Source organism: Engystomops pustulosus, chromosome 6 (assembly GCF_040894005.1).
Source record: "Engystomops pustulosus chromosome 6, aEngPut4.maternal, whole genome shotgun sequence".
NCBI lineage: Eukaryota > Metazoa > Chordata > Amphibia > Anura > Leptodactylidae > Engystomops > Engystomops pustulosus.
This window is the reverse complement of record NC_092416.1, coordinates 119,688,186-119,708,066: the sequence shown is the minus strand read 5'-3', so window position 1 is coordinate 119,708,066 and position 19,881 is coordinate 119,688,186. Positions and strand designations below refer to the sequence as shown.

The window sequence follows — 19,881 nt, the reverse complement described above, 5'->3', positions numbered from 1 at the left end:
TGTTGAATTGGATTTTTCATACATAAGGTTTGTTGGAGACATTTATTAGAGGTATCTGAGAGCAAATCTGTTCTAGTTGCTTATAGCAACCAATCAAAGCTCAGATTTCATTTTCCACAGCAATTTATAAAATAAAGCTGTGCTCTGATTGGTTGTTATGGCCAACAAGAACAGTTTGGTTCTCAGGCTTTTCTCATAAATATTTGATTTGATTCACTGACCACTTTAGAGTTGCTGGTCCATCAAAATCTTCTGTGACTTCCACAGCTTCTGGCCATAAACAGTTTATGAAGTCAAGACAGGTCAACAGTATCAGGTACCCCCAGGATAGACACTCAGCCACGGGTTATGTCTGCTACACTGAGCCCTCTAGGGTATCATTTTCTAGGTTTTAGGGTCTGTATAGTAAAATACTTCCTCAAAATCTCAACTCTCTCAATTGTACTCGGGAAAGGGTGAAATATCAAAACTAATAAAAACTGCTTGAAATGATTTTATTCATATTTCATACATTTGAAATCCAATATTACCTGTGCACTACCTATGAAGAAGGACACTTAGGCCTAGTAATAGCCTGCTATCTGCCCTGCAGCACACAACCATATTGCTCAACAATGCGTTGTGTGACCCACGGCAACAGTCAAGGTTCCTATCATTCCATATCTTTCTGATGACGTCAGAACAGTTTGGCAGGTTCTAAGAAACCCCCCAGGTCTTCAGCTGACAGACAAGCCAGGGTGGTTTGACCAGACCTTCCTGACAATGAAGCCTAATAATCAATGGGGTAGAAAAAGAAGTAAAGCTGCTTAATAGCCCTACAATTGCTATTTCTAAAATACTGAATGATAAAGAAGGACATGTTTGGGGGAGGGGCGCATAGTCCTTTGAAGGAGTTAAGGCAATAGTTGCCTTTAGTACTGTTAAAATTACTTACTTGGGGTAGGAAGTAAGAAAATCCTGGACTTGGGGCAGTAGTGTAGCTATGTACAGAGGTAAGGAGGTTTCAATTGAATGTAGACTCTAGTGCAAGAGCACCCCAATGGCCACATAAGAATAAAGCAATGCATGAATATGGGGACATTTTCTAAAATATGGTGTGTTTAATTTAATCATTTCAGGATTTGTGCTTGCTAGCTATTCCATTGTTCCAACATGTACAGCTACACAGGGGCCTAGTGGGTAAGGGGGTCCTTTTTTCTGTCCCTTCCAAATGGTTATAAATTGTAACAGAGACATATGAATGGTTTGTGATGGGGAATAACAAGGACCAGTATACTGATGCTGCACAAAAGTCTGTGCACACCACTTTATCAGGTAAAAATAGTTAACACTTTAGATGACCCCTCTTGGTGTCTACCTAGGTTGCCAGTTGAGCATACCTTAGTAGACTTCTATGGAACCCTATAAGGGTGAAAGATAGTTGTTTAAGGAAGCTATGGGCACTAATACAGGTGTTACTTAGCCCATGAGGCTATTGTTCCACGTATGGGGGGGGGGGGCATTTTACACCACAGGTGTGCACTAAGAATATGTGCTCTAGAAAGAACCAGTGATCTAAACAGATACTACACTTGATTTTAGCAAAAAGGGCAGCCATTTCTTTCTAGACGTTATAAAAGGGAAGGCTGCTTTTAAGATAAAATACTTCCATCTTTGAATGGCAGAGGATTCCCCATTTTACAAGTGTCCCTTTACTGCCATTGATGCACAGCTTCTTGCACAATAATATACAATTACCTGCTAGAATATACAAAGAAAGCATACATACAGCAGTATCCCAGCAGGCAGTGCTGCCCTATAAAGGGCTTTTATTGGGATATGAATGGTGGCTCCTGTATGCTGGCACCTTTTGTAAAGGTCTCCATTTCTACTAATGTCCCCGATTCCTGTACACAGTAAACACACAACACAGCAGGGCACCACTGTCATTGTAAATTGCTTTATTTTGGGAACAGACCTTCTGACTCACTCCAAGACAATGCATATTATTGCCATAAAAAAAAGGAGTGGCGTTTGCAATAGATACTACTGCAAGTACCCCATGTAAACCTGTAGGCTATCACCTTAGAACTTTAAGTCTAATAATTCATTCTATTAATTGCTACTGTATTCTATATGATTAATGAATATTGATTTTACAAATTGTTACATATAGATTGCAATTGTTTGCTCAACCCATTAGTTGAGAAAATAAATAACATTTTCAATATTAAACTGTTGGCAGACAGAGGGGGAGGGGTTCTGCGGCTCTGAGATATCAAGGATATCATTTAAAAGGATGGTCCGATAGCATGTGTTCATTGATTTGTAATTGGTGGTTGTGTAATAGATCATAGGGACAAGCATTTAACCTCAGAATCAGATTGGGGTTGTCTTAGCTGCACTAGACTACTATTAGTCAAATGTCCACTGAAATTGAAGTAAGCCATTCTGATCTCACTGGCCTTTGGTTACTCAACACAAGATTGTAGCTTTATATTCATGATTTTCAAACACTTCTTCTATACCTTTATAGCAAGTAGAAGTATTGTATCTGTAGTTAATGTTTTGTCATGTCAATGACACCAGTGTAATAATCAAATGATTGAAAATGTCACACATTATTATGACCTTCTTCTTCCCATTGACCCTCAACCCATATATAGCATTCAGAAATGGTCAATCCTGAGACCGTAATGGTGTCCAATGACAGGACATGAATTTTAGGGTAATTCTGTCCTCCTCCCAGGTGTGTGTTCAAATCATCTGGCTCCCGGCAAGGTTATTTTTATTGTCAGCTATAATTAAGCACACAAGCTGTAGAGTAGCTGACATCAGCAATCAAAGGGGGAGTTGTCAGAGTTTTATGATACTGTGCACCTCAGAACAAAGTCAAAGAACCAGGCTGAATTAGTATAGACCGATAGGTATGTATAGATACAGTCATAACAAAAGAAAGTGCACTTTAAATTCTATGGTCAATATCTGCTAGGAATACCTTTACCAACAATATCTAAGTAGCCCTTTTCTGTGTGAATTAGGCCTCATGCTCTCAGCCATTTATTTAGCCTCATTGAGGTCTATTGATGCATGTACCAACTGCCTTTGACACAAATTAAAGATCAGGTCCTATTCCTGCGTGTCTTTGCGACACTGGTAGTGATCTTCTATTGACATTGGGGAGGTAAGCAGTGTAAGGCTGTGTAAGGCAGGCTGCAAGCAAAGGGTGACGTTTACCTACTTGTAGTCCACAAAGTGCACATGTTCATCTTTATGTTCGGAGGCCTTAATGAGATTATGCAAAAAAATAAAATAAACACAAGAGATCGTACGTGTTTCAAGTCTTACGGCTGGAAACACGCAAGATCTCTCATGTTTATTTTATCCTGTTGATGACTATGTAATTTTAAAGAGAAGTCAAATAAAGAAGTTTGCATTTATCTATGCTGAAGTTGCTGATCTTTCCATTGAGAATTTTTCTCATTTGTCTGTGCTGTCTCCATGCCAGGTTCAAGATTGTGCAATCCCGGGTGAGCTGGATGTTGCAATTTGGACTTTGTACCTTAATGAGATTATGACATTGTTCTGGAAAAATTTTGATCCCCCTTTTCTTTACATTGATTCCGTTCATTCTCTCAAGCTCCCACTGCAGCATTTTAGTTGGGTTGAGCTGCGGGCTGTGAAAGGGCTATTGTAACACCTGGAGTTTTTTCTTTTTCAGCCTTTCTCTTGCAGATTCGCTGGTTAGCTTGGGATTGTTGTCCCAGTTTTAGTTAAATTTTATCTTTTTGATAGATAGCCTCATATTTGGCTCTTGAACACTTTAGTATCCAGAATAGCTTATAGTAAGCTCAATGACTGCAAGATGCCAAGTTCCTGAAGCTGCAAAACAATCAGTATCATCACCTGTCCATCACCGTGCTTGACAGTTGGCATGAGGTGTTGGTGCTAATATGCTTTGTTTGGCTTCAACCAAATTTGGTGTTTTGCCTTATAGCCAAACATCTCCAGTGTGACGTTGGCAGGCTTATCTGTCATATGTTGTTCTTGAAGTCTTTGGATGTGTTTAGATGTTACTTTGCAAACTTCATGAGAATGTGCCATTGTGCTGCTATAATCTTATCAGAAACATAATTTTCTTTCCCTGGTTATACTTTCAATCAGGTCCTACTAGTTCAGTCTTTATAATGTTACAGACAGATTTGGGGTTTTCTGCACTTTTCCTTTTTCTAGAACCTCCACTCTTGGGCAACTTTGTTTAATTTTTTTCCACTCATGAAAAATCTTTTCCCACATAGAACTCATGACTTGTTTGGAAATGGTATTATATACCATATATTTTAATTGTCCTCCCTGCTTGTCATTGTGTTATCTTGACCCACATGTTCCATAACAGCAAATGACACCAAAACCTCAGTTTTTTAAGATGTGGTTAAGCTTGTGCATGATCATCATCCTCAATAAGGGCATTTTATTACCAGCACCTGGCTATTATATACCCACTTACCGCAATTCCCATGAAAGAAGGAATCATTTTTGCACAGTGTTACTGCATTTTGGTCTAGATTGTATTAAATAATAATGTAGTAAACTTTATTATTTGTCTGTGTGCACATTTTTGTGTGTTTATATAAAAATTTTGAATAAAAGCACTTGCAACATTTTTTAACCCAGCCGGTGCCGAAAGTTTTGTTCTATTTTCCTTATACTTTGTCATATGTTTGCATTGCCCCCTGTTGCCATGACAGTTGGGAGCATCTATGCCTGTCATGTAAGTTTCCCTAGTACACAATGCCAAACCCGACAAAATCCAATATAATTGAAAATGTTTGAACATGTTTAAACCCATAGTACATAAAATTATAATCACATATTTGCATCTGATAATTCCCATCTATCAAAATATAGAAAATATACTGATTGTTGAAAAAAAAATGCATAATTATCCAAATGGCTTCTTTTCCCCAAATTTGTGACTTATAAGTTTGAACAAAAAGTGATCAAAAGTGATACAAAGGTTTTTTTTATCCCTGGGCCTGTGATCTTTGACATTAGAAGGGGGGATCCGCTACGCCTAAAGGAGAGGCGGTTCTACCATCGCCATATACAGGGGTTCTTTATTGTAAGAGCAGTGAGACTATGGATCTCTCTGCCGCAGCAGGATGTTATGGCAGACCCTATGTACATCTTCAAGAGAGGCCTGGATGACTTGCTTGAGAACAAAAATATCACGGGTTATGGAAAAAAAAAACATTTGTTTAATCTCATAGGTTGGACTTGATGGACCTGTGTCTTTTTCCAAACTTATATACTATGATACAATTCCCAATATGATATCAATGAAAGCATGGTTTATCGTGGCTTATCTATTATAAAAATTCACTGCATTTTGAGTTTTTCCAAGCTTTCCAATACATTGCATGGAATAATAAATTGTATTGCTCAATAGTAAAATTTGTAATGTAGACAAGACCTAATAAGTATCTGTAAAGAGAATAATAAAAAATGTGTTTCTTTTTGGATTAAAAGCGATTAAAAATGAAAACACAAAAACGATAAGGGTCCACGTTCTTAAAGGAATTAATTCATTTTGGAAAACATAAAAAATACACAATAGAAATAATTTATTTCTAAAGATATGTGTCCCAAGCTTGCATTTTTTGGGAGGATCCCTTCTATTAGTTCACTAGGCATTGTTTATTTCTTTTTTTTATATTTTTAAAATTATTTTGTTTGGTATTATTAAGTGTTCTTAAATTATTTACTCTACTTAATTGAAATCCAATTGACCAATGCAGATGTAATAAAACAAATTACAAATAAATATGTAAATACCCTATTCACATATTTTTTGTGTAACTGTCAGGGTCGGCACCAGGTTTCAGTAGAAACCTGGGAGACAGAGCCTCAGTGGGCCCCTTTGAAGTGAACTCATGAGGTGGCATTAAAAATACAGAAACTAAAACAGTTCCCTGTTATCTAAAAATGTTTCCTAGTTTATCATTCCAAACAGCCCCCTCATGGGTTATATTATATACAGCCCCACGTTGTTCTATTATATACTGAGATTTGGTCATGTGCACCCCCTGAGCAGCCCTGGGCACAGGTATTCCTGGTGCTGTTGGTAAATATTTAACCCCATAGCGCAATAAGACGTACCCTTACGTCTTACTGCGCATGGGAGAGTATGAAGAGGGCTCACAGGCTGAGCCCTCTTCATACTCACCGGGCATTTGCTTTAACCCTTTGATTGCCGCCGGCAAAGCTGCCGGCGGCGCGTGGGCGCCGCCATCTTGGCTCCGATCGTCACTCCCCGTGACGTCACCGGGGAGCGGCGATCCGTTGCCATGACAGCCTGGGATCACACAAAGATCCCAGGCTGTCATGATCGAGGCTATCTATTATAATGTGCGATCTGCACATTATAATAGATGGTATGCAAAATCCCCATATACTGCCATACTGTAGTATGGCAGTATATGGTAGGATCAATCAGACAACCTAGGGTTAAAGTACCCTAGGGAGTCTGTAAAATAGTAAAAAAAATAAATAAAAAAAAGTAAAAAAAAAAAAATTATATTAAAAAAACATAAAAATTCAAATCACCCCCCTTTCCCTAGAACTGATATAAATATAAATAGACAGTAAAAATCATAAACACAATAGGTATCGCCGTGTCCGAAAATGCCCGATCTATCAAAATATAATAACCGTTTTTCACTGCGTTAAACCCCGTAGCGGAAAATAGCGCCCGAAGTCGCAAATGGCATTTTTTTGCCATTTTGAAAAATAGAAAAAATTCTATAAAAAGTGATCAAAATGTCGAACAGTCCTAAAAATAGAAGCATTGAAAACGTCATCAGAAGTCGCAAAAATGACACCACCCACAGCTCCATACACCAAAGTATGAAAAAGTTATTAGCGCAAGAACACGGCAAAATGAAGAATTTTTTTTCTGTACAGGAGGTTTTAATTTTTGTAAATGTATGAAAACATTATAAAACCTATACAAATTTGGTATCCCGGTGATCGTATTGACCCAATGAATGAAATAGACATGTCATTTAGGGTGCACAGTGAAAGCTGTAAAAACCAAGCCCACAAGAAATGGCGCAAATGTGTTTTTTCATCATTTTCACTGCATTTAGAATTTTTTTCCCGCTTCCCAGTACACGGCATGGAATATTTAATACCATCACTACGAAGTGCAATTTGTTACGCAGAAAATAAGCCATCACACAGCTCTGTACATGGAAAAATAAAAAAGTTATAGATTTTTGAAGGTGGGGAGTGAAAAATAAAAACGCAAAAACGAAAAAGGGCCTGGTCCTTAAGGGGTTAATGTTTTGTGTTCATAAAAAAATCATGCTGTTTTCCCCCTAAAGAGTGCTGTGTTTTGGTCACTTCCTTCCTAATGTAATCCATATTAACAGTTCAATATTCTTAACTCCACACCCCAAACTTTGCTAATTGACTCCATAGTTCTCTCTTTCTTTCAACTACAAATACCTGTAACATCGCGTACAATGAATTATGAAATGTATCTTGGGGCTAAGGTAGAAAAAAAATCACAATTTACAGTTCACAAATATTTTTTGAGTCAACACAGTATTTTCCTAATCTTTACTGTCTATGTGGTTGAAGCTATGAGTAAAATGTGTTGTCATGTGTGGTATTTATGCATGCAACTAAATCATAGGAGAGAGTAAGTATAAGAAAATTTGATGAGAGTGTATAATATGCTCTTGCAGAGTATCATGAAGTCTTCATTCCAGAAACCACTTATGTGGCCACCTGTGAGAACTAAATCTTGAGTTGACTCTAAAGGATTTCCACCCTTAGAATTTCTACGGCTATATTTTCTTACAGCAGTGTAATTTCAACCATAGGGACAAAAAAAAAAAAGAAAACCTTCATGATGGCACCTGAAAGTGCAACTCCTGGAAAATCTAATTTTTCCTTCCCCATACCTCTTACCTGATAACTACATACTGCAGTTCTACATAATAGAGAGACATTCGATTCCTGCAGTGCAGCCTCTTGTCTGCCATCAGACATCATGATGACCATGTTAACCATGATGCATCAGGAGAGCATGACATGGGCAGCTACAGTTTGTACCATTTCTTCTTGATGAAGGCTAGTGTCATAACTAGTGTATAGTGGACCTAAACGAATTCGGGTTCATGATGAACTTTTACAGGTTTAGGTCCCCTGGACCTGACCCTGAAATTCATTAGAAGTTGGGGTCCTAGTCTGGGTTTGGCTCAAGCACCCCACACCATAACTGCCCACGATAGGTGCTGCCACCAATAACAAGCGTTATCCTTTTAAGTGTATATGCCCGCAGCATTTAAATCGCAATGGCCATGAGCAGAAGCATTACCTGTTGGCAGCACCGCCATTTTGGGATGGATCATCACTCCCAATGTTAGTGCCACCAGGCGCGGCCACAGTAATTTAAATTCCCCAGGTGGCTTTGCCAGCGGCATTTAAACAGTTAACTGGTTAGATACCTGAACCTGGAACCAAACAGGTTTTTTAAAGGCTTCGCTCAACACTAGTCATAACTGATCTTGCTATGTTCTCCTGTAAAATGTAAGAGACCAGAAGTATACAGTCAGGAGTCTACACTCATCGCAATAATTATTACTTTATGACAGAAGCCTCCCTTATCATCATCAGTAGCTATGATAGGTTGTGAGATCTTTCTTTGGAGAGATCCTACGTAGCTCATAACACAAAGTGAGAATGAGACCTCCTGTCACATCTACAAATCCATTTCATTTACAAAAACAACTGAACTATGATCATGATCTTCTTAGAATCAACAAGGATAAATCCATTGAAGTACCAATGAATAATGTGCTCATTATCCTTCAGGTCAAAAAGGTTAATGAAAGTCAAGACTATAGCTAGGAGGCTGCTAGGTGCCAGTCTATATAGATAAATGACTGGGGCAGAAAGATATATTGTGACCCAAGGTGAAGGAAAGCCCAGCCATCACTCTTCAGAAAGTCTATCATATCCAGGAAGACCTGAAAAAGCATGATTAGCCAATACAGGCAGTCCCCAGGTTACGTACAAGATAGGGTCCGGAGGTTTGTTCTTAAGTTGAATTTGTATGTAAGTCGAAACTGTATATTTTATAATTGAAGTTCTAGTGAAATTTTATTTCTTTTGTCCCAGTGACAATTGGAGTTTCACAATTTTTGCTGTAATTGGACCAAGGATTATCAATAAAGCTTCATTACAGACACCTTACAGCTGATCATTGCAGCCTGGGACTATAGTAAAGCATCCAGAGAGCTTCACCAAAGGTCACAGTGGGCAGAGGGGTCCGTCTGTAACTATGGGTTGTCTGTAAGTCGGGTGTCCTTAAGTAGGGGACCGCCTGTAATCATAAACCAACCATAATAGTTAAATATGTTATCTTTAACTTTTATTTTTTAAGCCTTGCTCTGGACAATGATCTGTGGTTTACCCATCATCCCCATAACCTTGATTTTTGAGTGTACCAAAGTGTTAAAAATCATGACTTGTAAAGATTTTATTTTGCCCTTCAATAAGAAGATATTTGGGAAGACAAAACTTCACACTATATTCAGTGATTACTACATTGGAAGCTCTAAAAATCCCAAGTTAAGATGAGGTATCCGGTATTTTAAAACTGACTTATCTTTGGGATAGACTGTCAAAATTGGATTGATGGTGTCCCCAACTATAGGCTATCCATGTTAGTGCACTTATTTAATCTTTATTTCAGTATTTTCTCTATAGAGGTATGGCATGAAGCCTTGTTGGTTTCATATGTGCCTCCATATGGTGCTTCACTTTTCATCATATCTTGTAGGTAATTTTCCTTAAAAACCCAAAGGAGGGAATTTATCAAAAGCTGTCACATTGTTCCCCCGCTGTACGTGGAATATTTGTACACCAGATCCTACACTATAACATTTGACAGCCACAAGTTATAGTTAACTCACTGGGGTATCCGTGTCTTGGCAATCCCCACTCCATGTCCCTCCCTGCTCACTTGGCATGCAGATGTTGTAAGATGGGAAAATGTTACCATTATAACCAGAAAAGTGCTGTACAAGCCATGATAAATTGCGTCCAATGCTTCTTGGAAGGAATACTTGAATAATTCACACACAGCCTGAAATTGTTCTTCTTGTTAATATTTTCATATTGCAAAAAAATTAACTTTTTGTAAGTTTTTGGTTTTTGCAATACACTCATTGTCTTTCAAGAACAGTTTCAAAACCCTTCTGACCATTGGTTATAGATATGCTGAGACATTAGCCAGGCATCACTATGAATATGTCTAGCCGAAAGGAGACACAGAAAGAGGCACATAAATGAGTACAAAAAAGTTGGAGATAAAGGAAAGGAACACCTGTAAAGACAAGATGCGTATGATAAGTTATGATGGAATCACCTGGGGCAAAGGTTTGCACTGATGACCTCTGATCCCATCCTCCTGACCTTTCCAGTTTAGCAGATTAACCCCAGAGTGTCAGCAGCCAATAAGACACCAGTTCTCAGAGGTCAGATATCAAAAGCTGTTTTTGGAAGTTCTCACTCTAAAGCTATTAAATGCACGCCATAAATCACATTATTATTTTCTATGGATGCAAGTTTGGACAGTGACCCTATAAATTACACGATGTTTCCCAATTTATCAGATTTTTTTTCAATTATAAAAAAAACTTTTTTTATTATGTCTGTTTTTTATTGGTAACATTGGTCATTATAAAGCAAATGGCCACAGTAAAATGTTAGAGTATTCCAAGAAAAACATTGTCATTAATTTAGTAATATTCATGGGAGGTATTTTAGTATTTTAGACTACCAAGTTTTAGGGTTTTATGATTTCTGTAGTGTTAGACAGTATCCCATTCACATAGGAAAGTCCTTTAGATGGTGATAAATGGCAATGCCTATTTAGTAGACGGTCACTTGATTTTACAAAAACAATAAGTGTGTTTGCTCCAGGGATTGCGACAATAGCTCCTGGCTTATTTTGAATAGTGATCTATAGTCACATGCAGTTCAACCGAAGTATTTGCAAAGTAGGTTACTCACTGTAAATAGGACATGAACAAACAAACTTGTGGTTTAAATTTTTTTTCTATTTTTTATTTTACCAGATTTTTTTTTATTTAGTGTGCCTTTTCTTTATAGTCCTACGTATTGTTTTAGGAACAATATGTATTTGGCTTGAATAAAAGTGCCTTATTAAATCAATGAGTCAACTTGCTGGTCGGTCCTTGCCTTATAAATTCTACGAAAAAACTATCAGACCAATTATTGGTTACTAACAGGATTATTTTTTACAGTTTAACTCCCAAACTGGACGGAGGCTGTTGAAAGCACACATTCCACTCTGTCAGTTAACTTGGGGGCTAATTCACCTGGGCTGTCCATCACAAAGTGATGTCACGCTGCACCTTTATATATAGACAATGGTTTTCGCTTTGTTGTCACAAGTAATTTTAGTTTAGACAGGTATCAACAGATTAATCACATAAAAGAGCTTTGGATATTGGCATGTAAATGACGGCCCACCGCAAAAGAAAAGCTTCATTAACATAGAAATGCTCTGTTTTGTTTCCCCTACCTGTTCTTTTAAAGTAAAACATAGTGTAGCAGGACTAGCTATTTGGTGGCATTGTATGGCCAAACTGGGCTTTCAAGGTAATTCAGTTTCAAAATTTTGGCAGCTTTGAAGGGATTAGGAAAGCTTAAGCTAGTACAGTATTACACTAAAAGTAAAAAAAAAAAAATATATAGAAATGAATTGAAAAATATTAGGAAAACTCAAGTTAGTACAAAATTACACTAAAGACAAATAAATATAGATACATAAATGTACATATTTAAAGACAATTGAGGGACGTATATTGGTAAAGATTACATGAAAAGGAATTTTAAAAAAAAGCTTAAGACAAATATTACTAAGGACTTTTACATAAAAGTATACATTTTCCTCAGTAAATACAGCAAAGTATGACAAAAATAGAGGAATTCATTGCTAAAATTTCAATTCTAGTTGTATCAAGTGACCAAATTACAAAACATGCAACAATGTTGTTGTTTAGTAGTCTCCCTATGTAAAAATTGCTTGATTATGACTTAAAATAATATATTTTGCATTATTGTTAGTGTTTGAGTATATTTTAGGTAGCCCCTTATCAGTGCTGTCTTCCTTGCCAAAATTGAATGTCCCCTAATTGTTCTTTAGGTGCTAATAATTTTAGCTCTTCCCTTTGGTTACAGCCTTTGCAGTGACAATAGAGAACAGAGGTGGATGTGCTCCTAGCTTTGTTTGTTATGCATGGCTTGGGGGACAGTCACAGTTGGTCTCTAGACAGCACATACACTGCATTTCCCTGACAGCAAGCAAAGGCTTGCGATATCCCAGGGCCTCCAAACGTCTCAAGCATTCACCAACATGTGGATACCTGCACTGATATGATTGTTGACAAACAGAATTGTTTCCCAATCTACGCTCATCCAGGTTACACCCAGCCTCAAATCAATTAAATTAAATTATTGAAAACATGGAAATATGCCAAGATTAGAAATGGTAATAGAGTTATTTTTATGCTATTACATTTAGGGATTTCATGTTAACATAACCCCCCCCAAGATCATAATATATATTTCACAGGAGGGGAGGACCTTCACATTAAAAATCTTTGATGAAGGGGTAGAAGATATTTATTATTATATTCTTTATTTTTTTTTAGGTTTTATATGTAATATCACAGCAAAATCATATTTTCAAAACAATTATACATAAAAAAATACCATGCTTGTATATGAATAAAATAAAGAAAACACTATATTTAAAAAGTAGCCCTGAGAAAAAACTAAAAAAAAGTACTAATTTGCCTAATTCATTTTAGCTAAGGGCCAAGTAAAAGTCAAGAAATGTTTACAAGTTTTAAGCAAATCTTTAAACTTGTGAGTTTTTTTCACCTAGAGCGACAATATTGGAAAGGTGTGAAGCAGAGAAGTAGCAGCCTCTGCTTGAACTCTGGAATGAAGCAGGCGTGGATCTCGTTGTTTGCTACGTTTCTTAAATACCACTTTTTTTATTAATCCAAACCTCATAGACAACAATCAGGGTTTAAAGCCATAACTAATACCTGGAGGAGAGACTTTCCTGGCTTCAAGAAAGCTATATATTCTTCTAATCCTCTCATACTTAAACCTTCTAAGAAGAGAAGATCAGAGTGCATGTTGCATTTTTATTTGTATTATTTAAATTTACTATGTTATGTTTAATATTTTATATTTGAATTGGTATATTCAACATTAACAATAATCTGATACTGATAAGTATTGATGTTGCTATTTATAGCTTTGTTGCATTTTATGACTTCCGTTTACCCATGTATTATTATTATTATTATTATTGATAGTTTTTTGTGTATTTATTTCTTGCTATAAAATGATTTTTTTTTACTACAAATAAGGCTGGGTTCAGATTTGTCTGGGGAAGAGGGGGACTGCATAATTTCTTTACAATGTGGTGCAGAAACATTGTATAATAATAATTTTTTTTCAGATTCAACAGTCATAAGATGTGAAGTTCTCTGGGCAAAGAACAGAAAAGTGCAATAAAATGTTGCCAGTTGTCTCTGATTCACCTAAAGGCCATCTTGCTGTACCCAACTGGTATATGACAACACACCATTATAAAAACTCTATGAGAAACTATGAGAAATGCATATCTGCAAAGAAAAAAAAAACTATGGATGTTAGGTAACATTTTTACCTTTGCTAATTCATCATTTTCAAAGTATGACACATTTACCATCCCGCCCACATCAAATGTCATAAGAAATTACAGCTAGAATAGTCTACTTTAAGGCAGCTGTTCTTGCGCGACTTTAGCTTCTGTAAAATTTATTAAATAATGGTTTTATTTTTGCATTTATTCTTGGTTTCTGGCAAAATTTGCATGTGTGACCTTTTTGATCTTATATTTTTCCCATCACACTCCCACAGATCAGATGCTGGATAAAGCCTTTATCTACGTGGTTCAAATTTTGCTAATATTTGAATATTTTTTACACTTGAAATATGGAAAATGTGTTGTTTTTTGGACTCCAAGCAGCCAATTATAGCGATGTTACAGTATGACATTTTTACATAACCAATGTTTTTAAAATATTTTTATTCTAATTGTTGCAGCACTGGCTTCACACCTAATAAAGTAAATTTTCTTTCTTTCTCCACTGACAGCCAGGTGCTACAAATTATCAAATGTTGTGTCACCTGAGTAACTGTATATAAACTTCAAGCAACACAGGAGCTGGCCTGCAGGATGGGTTACATTCCTCACTCTGTAAAGCAGAATTATGTCTGCCCGCAGGACTTGTGTGATATATTCCTGTTATTTTCATGCCAATGACTCAAACACACTTGTGTGTAAAACAAAACATGAAAAAAATGTAATAAATAACAATAAAAATGAAGTCCCTTTCTATCCTCTTTATTCAACCACATTGCATTTAGTGGGTTTATATCTCATCATGGCCAAGTACCAGTCATTAAAAGCCCATATTATTAGCTCAATGTAGCCAAACTTCTAATTTGGAAGAGAGCAGACCAGAATTAACCCCTGGCCATTTGGTCTTTACTGGGACAACTTAGCGCCAGAATGATGGACATAGGATCTGACCTTGTTTATCCTCTGTTGATCATTCTGTGACCTAAATTTGCATTTAACATTGTGACCATATAAACTCAACATCCCAGCTGAAGCCATGGATGACAACAGCTAATATCCTGTCCCACCGTTTGAATCAATTCCAGGATACTATTGTTAGAAATAAATTCCCAAAATGTATACAATATCCCATATCTAACTTCAAAACACCATCTTATAGCAACAAGGATGTTATTGGAGGTAGTCAGTTGGTTGTGTAAGGGTAACCTTTAATTTAGTTTTTTAATGACAAAATAAGTAAATCAGACAAAAAAGAAACTTTCTTAGGAACAACATCTGTAAAGGATAATATTTACTACTTATCAGTGAAAGTGAAGTAATGTAACAGAATACTGTAATTACTAATGGAATAGATTTTACATAAAATGTGGAATTTAAGAAGCTACTGATATATTTGGCAGCAATGCTTCAGGCAAGGTTTATCCAGTGATCTGTAAAGCAGCATTATTAATGTTATCTAATCTACCCCACCCACAGCTACCATTAAGACACCCAGAGAAACTTCTCAAGTTTGTTACTTCACAGCAAGGACTTAACTTTATGGTCTTTGAGATATCAAATATCTTGAGAGGTCTTGAAAAATTGACCAAAAATTTAAATGTTTGGCAAATATATAAATTTTGTTTGTGTATACACATATGTATTTTTTTTACCAAATATTTACATATTTATATTTACATATATATATTTTATATATAGTAAATGTTTGGTGTCATGTTGAAGTACAACATATATACACACAAATATATATGGAACAAGAAATCCTATTTATACTTAGGTGTTAGCATGTGCAGTATATTCTATGTAACATTTTTTATGTAGCATGGCATATGTGTGCAAAATAGCTATTTCCAGGACAAGTAAGTTTGCCAATGCAACATCCCTGTAAATCCCATATCAAATTTTTACGAGATTATTCTGTCTATTCTATATCCAAACTGATAAGAAGAGCATAGATACACTCCAAGATAAGATTTCAAGCTTAGATATTTTTTTGCAGAAAGGCTACGGGATTTAACCAAAGTAAATAATCCCTCAGGCATTCAGCAAACATCAGAAAAACCAGATGAAATTTGGAAGTTTCTGATACATTTTACCAGGCATTACCATTGCATTGCAAATATTAAATTTACGTGATATATGATCACGTCAGATTTTTTCCACAGTTTTTTTTGTCATAAATCCCATACACTATAATTCTACTAAATTATGCTGCGGATTTACTGTGCTGAAAAGCTGTGTGACAAATCCACATGTAATAAATAACGTGTGCAGATACCCCAACAATACAATTGCAGCAACATAAGAATTAGAGCAGCACCACTTATGCCAAATACATTTTGTTATGGTAAATATAATTTTGCATTTGACAAGGGAACAAAAGCTACGTTTAAAATTTGTCACACCTTTTAACCAATGTTCGTGTTTCCAACTTTTTATTTTTCATAAAAAAATTAAACTCTTTTGAACATTTTAGAATAAGAACATCTTAGAGCCATTTCAAACCCGAACTATGTACGAAAAAAAAACAAACGCCAGAAAAATGTACCCGGTTATGAAGCTTTACGGCAAAAGGTCTGAAGTATTGAGGAGTTGTTGACAACAAGTTTGATAAAGCTATGAATGAATAATGTTTTAAATAAAGTTTCGTCTTTGAAGTTCCCTTAATGTAATTCTTGGCTGCAGGGTGCATCCGTTTTGTTTAAACATAATTTTGTTAATAATTGTTTGAAGATTGAAAATATGAAAAAAAAAAATAACTGGAGTGGTGACAGAGATAACGTATGATGTAGCCTTGATATCTGTGTGTTATCAGCCTTTCACACTGCCAATTTTGTAGAGGGTACTTTAGCTCTTATGGGCATTGAAGCTGATTTTTATTTTGCCAATTTATCCTACTTGTATAAATACAAATTTTTTAACAATCAATATCCCAATTTTACAAAAATTGGACTAATTGACTTTACACTGCATAAGAAGATCAAACCAATCAAAGATGCAATCAAATTAAGTTGTAGAGAAAATTGTAACCTGAAGGAGTCGGTCAAGACACAAGTTCTGATCTTGATTAAGCACTTCCCGACATGGTACAATGAATTTCCTATGAGTCTCTGTGACAACACTTTGTCCGTATGCACTTTCAGTTTTATCTGAGTCCACATAGCAACAAATCAGCAATCAACAATTTGCAGCCATCTCAGTAAATGTTAAAGTCCAGTTTTTAACATTTAATGACATGGGTGCACATTGAGAGGTATGTATACCACTTTGTAGTATTGACTCAATATTGATGTCTGAGCCCCATTTTTCCCCTGGAAAACCATAGAACTTTGTCTACACAAAGCTCCATCTAGTGGTGATCACTAGGATATTGACATTTACTGTAGAAGCTATATGAAGTGTAAAAAGGGATTAGTACATTTAATCTATAATTTTCCTGCAATGCTTTTATTTGCAGCTTGTGTCTTCTTTGAAAGCAGCATAGTTATTTCAATAATTGCAGGTTACATTCAGTAGGCGGGGAGAAAACTGAACATAAAATGATAATAATGAGTTACACAAACAAGTCTAAGTGTTACTGTGAAGATAAACATGGCTGTTTACAATGGAGTGCCCTAGGGCCTACAACTCTTCCATCCAAGGTGATGTTGGGAGAAGAGATCTATAGAATGGGCCTGGAGCAGACAAGCTGCTCCCAAACAATGGCCACAGTCAGCACCAGCACTTAGTCTATTAGCCAGGCACAAACTGCTAGTGTTAAAGAGTTACAAAAACCTGTAATGACATTATATGTCAGCCTATTGAGTAATTCACAGGGTGGCAGAGCTGTTAGAACATAAGCATATTGTGTGAGATACTGTGCTCAGCATTATGTTTAAGCCAATCTTGCGTAGTCCTAGAAATTGTCCTATTGCTTGCTGAAGCTGGGTATCTAAGCCAGTCATATGGCACTGTCAGCTGACAACTTGTATCTAAGCTCTTCATGTGTGATACTATGCCACTAAACTGCTACAGCTAAGCTTTGATTTGTAAAGCACTATGAAATATGATGGCGCTATATAATAAAGATTATTATTATTATACGTAGTTCACTCAACTGATCAGGTATATTCATGATTAATATGTGTAATAGTGTGAAGATATGTGTTTATTAAACAATCATGTGTGATACTTTTGGCATCTAGGGCAGTTAGATATGATCCTTATGCTGAGCCACAGTATCTAAATCTTTTACGTGTAAACCTGCCTACTGAGCCACTGTATCCAAGTTTATCATGTATGATAATATCTACTGCATCTCGGTCTATCAAGTGTAATCCTTCAGCTAAGCCACAATATCTATGCATATTATGTGTGATAACATCAGTGTATTCAAGCCCATCAGGTGTGAACCTTCTGCTGAGCGGCAACATGTAAGCATATTATGAGCAATACTGTCTGTTGAGCTAGTGTATCTAAGCCTATTATGTGTGCAAATGGATCAGGTGTGATCCTTCTGCTGAGCCGCAAGACTATGTTGGGTAATACTGTTGGCTGACCTGGTGTATCTAAGCCTATAATGTATTATACAGGAGCTGTAGTGGTGACCATGAGATGTGACCATTTCGGCTTCTGTGACTGCTACGGAGAGTGATTGTCCACAGAGGTCACATAAGATCGGACACATCCAGCTCAGCAAGGATTGGCAAAAGTTATAGCAGACATTGAATCCTAGAATTGGTGAACATGCTCAGAGCAAGTGGCATTCACACAGTGTCAACAGGAGTGCCAAGGGTCCACCAGTGGAATTGATTCTGGAGCCCAATCTACTGTTACATAGAAATATTACCTATAGTACGGGAGCCTAAGATCCAAGAATTACTAGTCCCCGGTGGGGGAGGCATTTTTAATAACTTATGACAATTGCCACCCCACACCCTGGGGTCAAAACGCCACAAAGACAGATTTGACTTAGTGACACAAATAACACTACCCATCATGAGAGTTGTCTCGCAATCTAGATGGTTAGTCAGTATTGACCATTATGATAGGACACAGACAAAAGTAGATATAGTACCTCACAGCTGAGGTCCAGAATTGTATGACAACTTCTCCTGGCCACAATTTATCACTGCTGAATACTCTTAAAGGGGTTATAAAGCAAATAACTTATAAAAAATCTACTCACCTCTTCCACTGATCCTGCATGCTCCGCCAGTCTTGTCAATGCTGCAGATGGAGGAACGGGAAGGAAGCACGGCCGTGTTATGACATAATCAAGAGAATATTGCACCCTCTCCGGGTCAATATGGTCTGCGTCTTATAGATGCAGATGCCATTGACTGTTTTAGCTACAGGAATAGGATGCGATTGGCCACAACTATTACTTTTACTATCACAGGCCTCCTATGGGGATGGACGAAGACCCCTGCTATGGTGCAGGCTGTGAGGCCCACCGGTGGTCCAGTCCAAGCCTGCATTTACATATTTATTGACCCCAGTATTTAGACTAAGGACTGCACATGGTGAATCCTTCCTAACTTAGGATAATTAAACTACGGAGGCCACAAACCCATGTGAAATGTGAATATCTGTTATTTATGGAGAGTCACAGGCTGCCTGGTTTAGTAATGCAAATGAAAGCTGTGAAAATCTTGTATTATTAAAACCAAGAACAAGGTCAACCTGGCCTTACATCTGCAGCTTGAGTAAAACATCTTGAGGTCCTGTCTCCTGTGACCCAGAAAAGCTGAGAGAGTGATTGAGTCAGTCTGTACCTTATTGCATAAACTCCTGAGTAATACCTTGTAAGGTAAGAGAAGCAATGGTTGCTGTTCAGACGTCTCCTTGAGTCAGGCGCTCCTCGAGACAGTTCCTGTGTGGTGTGTCAATAATTCTTCCAGACATTAGAGTGAGTCATGTGCAGCTGATAATGGGATCTTATGTAGAAATAAATAATGTGCATTGTGTTTATTGGTATTGCCAGCCATTCACTGAGGCCAATTTGGGGGTAAAAAAAAATTAGAATGTTTCATTCCCTAGAGATGATACTGCCGAATAGAAGGGATACTATGTAGGATAGACTGGGTGCTTCTAATACAATTGTGGTGTGATGCTGCCTCCTAGTGGCGTAGTGCTGTAATTTCTGTCCGAGAAATGTCAGGACATGCTGGGAA

General features: G+C 36.9%; 1 long non-coding RNA gene across 1 annotated transcript; it reads left to right on the top strand.

The window, feature by feature from the left end:
* Positions 1-686: 686 nt before the first annotated feature.
* On the top strand, positions 687-14,499 carry LOC140066049 (uncharacterized). The gene is made up of 3 exons (XR_011848086.1): positions 687-796; positions 13,559-13,755; positions 14,239-14,499. It is a non-coding gene; the product is annotated as an uncharacterized lncRNA (long non-coding RNA).
* Positions 14,500-19,881: the final 5,382 nt, after the last annotated feature.